This window comes from Nerophis lumbriciformis, linkage group LG24 (assembly GCF_033978685.3).
Source record: "Nerophis lumbriciformis linkage group LG24, RoL_Nlum_v2.1, whole genome shotgun sequence".
NCBI lineage: Eukaryota > Metazoa > Chordata > Actinopteri > Syngnathiformes > Syngnathidae > Nerophis > Nerophis lumbriciformis.
The window spans coordinates 17,909,464-17,915,463 of NC_084571.2; positions in this window are offsets into that span (position 1 = coordinate 17,909,464).

Consider the following 6,000-nt stretch of genomic DNA (forward strand, 5'->3'; position numbering starts at 1 on the left):
ACTTCAAATGCCGGACGAAGTTGGAAGTTGTTGCCTCTCCATCAGTAATTTTCGAACCGCATGTGTTGCATACTGCAAACCGTTTTGTGTTGACCACCTCGTAATTTTTATACCCAAACAAAATTATTTTAGGTATCATTTTTTGTTCACTGGCGTGTGGTTTGGACATGTCTTCTTCGTTGGTTGTCCTGCAATTTGATTGGATGAATGCTGTGTGATGAAAACAAAGTAGATCTAATTTGATTGGCTGTTGTACTGAGACCACACCAGCTGACACACGCAACGCTGATAGACAAGTACACAATGAAAAATACGGAGCGCTCCCGAATAACTTTTTCATCTTTGGGTTTTGGGGAAAGTAGCAAGTCATGTCAAGTCATGTCAATTCAAAAGGCTCAAGTCCAAGTGAAGTCACAAGTCATTGATGTTAAAGTCTAAGTCGAGTTGCAAGTCTCTTTACATTTTGTCAAGTCGAGTCTAAAGTCATCAAATTCATGACTCGAGTCTGACTCGAGTCCAAGTCATGTGACTCGAGTCCACACCTCTGGTGATTGTTCAATCTCTAACCATAAATGATCCAATAAAGTGGGGTTGATCCATTTTAATATATATTGTAGTTTATTTGCAAGGAAGTAATAGGAAAAGTTTGGGAGTTCTAGAGCCCCATATTCTTTGGGTTTTTGTAAAGTTTTAAGGCTGATTCGTGCTGGTTTACTTTTCCAAAGAAACTGATTGATGTGTGAATCTCGTGATTTAAACCAGATTGGAGAAGGTTTGGTTGGAATCATTGAAAAGAGATAATTAACCCTAGGCAAGACCATCATTTTCACGGTAGAAACCCTTCCCATAAGTGAGATGGGCAGTGTCTTCCAACGCGCCAGATCATCCTCAATCCATTTGAAGATTGGGGAGTAATTCAAGCGATTCAGATCTGACAATGTGGAGGAAATATTGATACCCAGGTATTTAATGTTCCCTTTGTGCAGTGGAATCGATGAGGTGCTCTGAAAGTCAAAATTAATTGGTAATACAGTAGATTTGGACCAATTGATGGAGTAATCTGAAATAGAACTGAATTTATTAATGAGTGAGATAGTATCTTGAAGAGAAAAATGTGGATTTTGTAAGAAAAGTAATACATCATCAGCATAAAGGCTTATTTTATGATGAACGGTTGAGATATGGATGCCTTTAATATTTGCATGCTGTGGAATTGCGGTTGCAAGAGGTTTAATAAATATAGCAAACAGTGACGGAGAAAGTGGACACCCTTGGCTAGTGCCCCTCATAAGATGAAACCTTGGAGAGATTTGGCTGTTCGTTCTAACCAAAGCTGTAGGGAAACTATATAGGACCTTGATCCATGCTAAAATTGAGTCTCCAAATCCACATTTCTGTAGAGTAGCTAAAAGAAAATACCAATTCACTCTATCAAATGCTTTTTCAGCATCTAATGAAACAACAGCTGTTTTTAGATCATGAATAACAGAATAGTCTTATCACATTGAGTAGACGGCGAACATTGTTGGGCGATTGTCTCTCTTTGATCAGGATGTACTATATATGGAGTGACTTTTTCAAATTTTTGAGCTAATACTTTGCAGATCATATTAAGATCAGCATTAATCAGGGATGGAAGTGTTGGGTCTTTATCAGGTTTTAGCAAGAGACTGATGGTGGCAGAGTTCATATTTGGAGGAAGAAATTAGTTTTCTTTAATCTCTAAAGCCATTTTTGTAAATATCAGAGCTAGCAGTGACCAGAATGTTTTGTAGAACTCCACAGGGAACCCATTGGCCCTGGTGATTTATTGTTTGGCATCTATTGAAGAGCATCGTGAAGTTTATCTACAGAAATAGCAAGATCTAAATTTGATACCTGCCTTGTATTTAATTTAGGTAAGTCTACACCATTGAGAAATGTCTCAATGTCTGAAAGAGATGGGTCAATCTGGGGTGTATACAAGTTTCTGTAAAAGTCTCTAAAGATGGAGTTAATATCCTCAGGAACGCGCGTAATGTTCCCAGCTGAATCCTTAATGAATGGTACAGAGTTTTTTTCTTTGTTTAATTTTAGTTGGTTAGCCAAATATTTGCTTGGTTTATTGTCATGTTCAAATTTTTCTAAGTGTAACCTCTGGAGCAGGAATTTACTTTTCTTATCAATTATTTCTCTTAAATCTAATTTGAGTTTTCTCAGTTTGTTCCATTTTGTGAGTTAGCATAAGCTATTTCTAATATTTTTATTTCATTTTTCAAGTTCCTGCTCTAATAAACGTTCCTTGTTTTTCTTGTATGATGAATAAGAAATAATTTTTCCACGCATAACTACTTTCGCCAGTCTCCCAGAGAACGCACGCCGTGATTTCTGCTTGATCATTAAAATCTAAAAAATCTATCCATTCTTTCTCAAAATGGCTTAGGAAGTCTGGGTCCTATTGTAATGATGTATTAAGTCTCCATTGTTTTATAGGTGCAGTGATAGTTTTGTTAGTGAGGGAGAGTGAGACAGGTGCATGGTCACTGATGATGATAGGATGGATATGAATGTTTGAGATGTCAGATAAAATTGAGCTACTTGTTAAAAAGTAGTCAATGAATGAGTGGTGAACTGGGGAAAATTAAGTGTATTCCCTAAGAGTGCGGTGATAAGAACGCCAGGCATGGCAAAGACCATAATCGTTCATATATTGCTTAAGTATTACCGCTGACTGAGACTCACTCTGGACCAGTGTTGGGTTAGTTATTGAAAACCAGTAACTAGTTACTTTATTTCAAAAGTAACTCAGTTACTAACTCAGTTACTTACACCAAAAAGTAATGCGTTACTGTGAAAAGTAACTATTTAGTTACTTATTTTTTTCCCCTTTTTTTTTAAGGCTCCCATTAATGCCCTTTTAGACTTCATTTCAGTACTGTTATTGCACTGGAGAATAATACAATCTGTTGATCAACTTGACATGCATTTGCATCATCCGGGTAAAGTGAAGGTTGTTAGCCCCGAAGTACATAGGCCCTGGAGGAACGTCTCCCCTGCGCCCCTCAACTACACCCCCCCCCCCCCCCCCACCCCTAACCACGCCTTTTCTCTGCACGCCTCTTCTTTTTCTTGTGACACAGAAGGAAGACACCGCAGCGCTGTAATAAAACACACTCAGATCCTATGTTTCCAGCCGATACTACATAAAAAATAATGTAAAATGACGCAGTAACGCATCATGTAGTAACGGTAACTGAGTTACTGAATATAAAAAATAACGCGTTAGATTACTAGTTACCGCCGAAACTAACGGCGTTACAGTAACGCGTTAGTCCCAACACTTCTCTGGACCAATCTATATTTGGATTAAATACTAAGTTGAGGTCGCCTCCTGGAATCAAGCAGTGGTTTGAGTGAGGAGAAAGTGAAGAGAAGTGTGAAAAAGGAGGGGTCATCAACATTTGGACCATAAATGTTGGCGATACAAAAGTTTCTCCCGTCAACAGAAATATTAAGAATGATGTATCTTCCCTCTATATCAGTAATGGAGTTATGGAATGTAAAGTTTACCTTTCTACTAATGAGAATGGCTACGCCTCTCTGTTTGGAGTTGTAGCTAGCAAAGTACAGTATGTGTGTGGTTATTGTGATGAATGCAGTTTTGAGGTATCGGACTTGGAGAGGTGAGTCTCTTGTAGTAAAGCAATGTCTGCTTGCATGCTCTTCAAATGATTAAGAACTATTATATTTTTTTCCTTGGACCCAACCCCACGCACATTCCAAGTGACAAACTGTATAGTGGACATACTAAACTAGACTGTAACTAAGTGTGTGGATGCATGTGTGTACTTTATTTGTAAATAATGTATCTAAATGTAAGCCTATCATGTGTGCAGTGTGTGTATAGTTGTGCATGTATTAGCTGTGAGTGTACATGCTGATGACGACAAGGGGACACACAACAGGTGGTTGAGTTGAACGGCACCGTGTCCCCCCCCTCTCGGTAAGCTGTGGAGTCCCCCAAGGCAGTATATTAGGGCTTTTACTGTTCCTAATATACATAAACGACATGTCATCAGCATGCGACTGTGAATTATTTTTGTTTGCGGATGACTCGGCCCTGCTGGTATCCGGCAAGGACAAGTCACAGGTGGAGAAAATCCTCAGTGCTGAACTCTGTAGAATTTGCACCTGGCTCGCTGACAACAAGCTATCCATACACTTAGGTAAAACGGAATCCATCCTGTTTGGGTCCCACATCAACCTTAAGAAAGTCAGTGACTTCACTATAAAAGTGGGTGACATTGTTATCACCAGGAAGGATGAGGTCACCTACCTAGGTTCCATTCTAGAGGCTAATCTTTCCTGTGATAAAATGGCAACCAAGGTAATCAAAAAGGTCAACTAACGAACGAGATTTCTCTATAGAATCTCCTCTCTGGTCAACAAAAGCACCATGAAGATTCTGGCGGGAACTCTTGTTCAACCCTTTTTCGATTACGCATGCACCTCCTGGTACCCTAGCACCTCCAAAACCCTCAAATCTAGACTCCAAACATCCCAGAACAAGCTAGTCAGATTACTTCTAGACCTCCACCCCAGATCACACCTCACTCCTACCCACTTCTCCAAAGTGGGCTGGCTCAGGGTGGAGGACAGAGTAAAACAACTTGCACTGAGCCTTGTCTATAAAATCCGCTAAACCTCCCTGATACCGAAGTACATGTCAAACTACTTCCTTAACGTAAATGACCGCCATAACCACAACACCAGGGGGAGCTCCACTAACCACGTTAAACCCAGATTCCGATCTAACAAAGGTCTTAACTCATTCTCTTTCTATGCTACATCAATGTGGAATGCACTCCCAACAGGTGTAAAAGAAAGGGCATCTCTATCCTCCTTCAAAACCGCACTAAAAGAACACCTCCAGGCAACTTCAACCCTAAACTAACACACTCCCTTCCTCATCATACCTCCTCGGATTGTAAATAATCAAATGTAAACAATCAAATGCAGTCACTTTTTCTTATAATTTCTGATCTCTCTCTCTGTGTCCAATACTTGCTGTACATATGTACCAAGTCAGACCTACACTGTTCCAATGTCATTTTCTCTGATGATGCAATTGTTGATGACTGAAGTGTTGATTCCAACCAAACTTAACCCCCCCCCCCCCATATCCCACACCCCGGATTGTAAATAATTCAATTTATATACTGTGATGATTATCTTGTGTGATGACTGTATTATGAAAATAGTATACATCTGTATCATGAATCAATGTGAACCCCCCCATATCCCACACCCCGACCGACTTAAACAAGTTGAAAAACTTATTCGGGTGTTACCATTTAGTGGTCACTTGTACGGAATATGTACTTCACTGTGCAATCTACTAATAAAAGTTTCAATCAATCAATCAATTAATCAGGTGGAGAAATAGAAAGAGAAAAAGTACAAAACATCAAATGAAAAGAAAAGAAGAGAGTGGCGGATTGAACAGGTAGTGAAATAAGTGACATAAAGAGGAAAAGGATAAAGTAAAACAATAAACATATTGGTTAACCGAAAGAGAGAGAGAGAGAGAGAGAGAGAGAGAGAGAGAGAGAGAGAGAGAGAGAGAGAGAGAGAGAGAGAGAGAGGTTTACATGAGCGCTATGATGACACACAGGTGTATTGTGATTGGATCCTTTCAGCTCTCGGCCCTGGCTCCTCACCTGCTTCTTCTGCTTGAAGTCTTCCAATTTAGCTGCGATGGCTCTCGGCCTCCTGTTCTCCTGTAAACACTTTTAATGTCGCTTGCTGTATAAACTTGGAGAAAAGATGAGAAGCTGACCTGAAATTATTGCAAAAAATAATATAAATAATATAAGAGTTCATAGTTTTACTGCCGAGTCATTAGTAAACATCTCATACTTACTGTATGTAATAGTGTGATGTCACTAGTAAACATCTCATACTAACTGTATGTAATAGTGTGATGTCACTACTAAACATCTCATACTTACTGTATGTAAT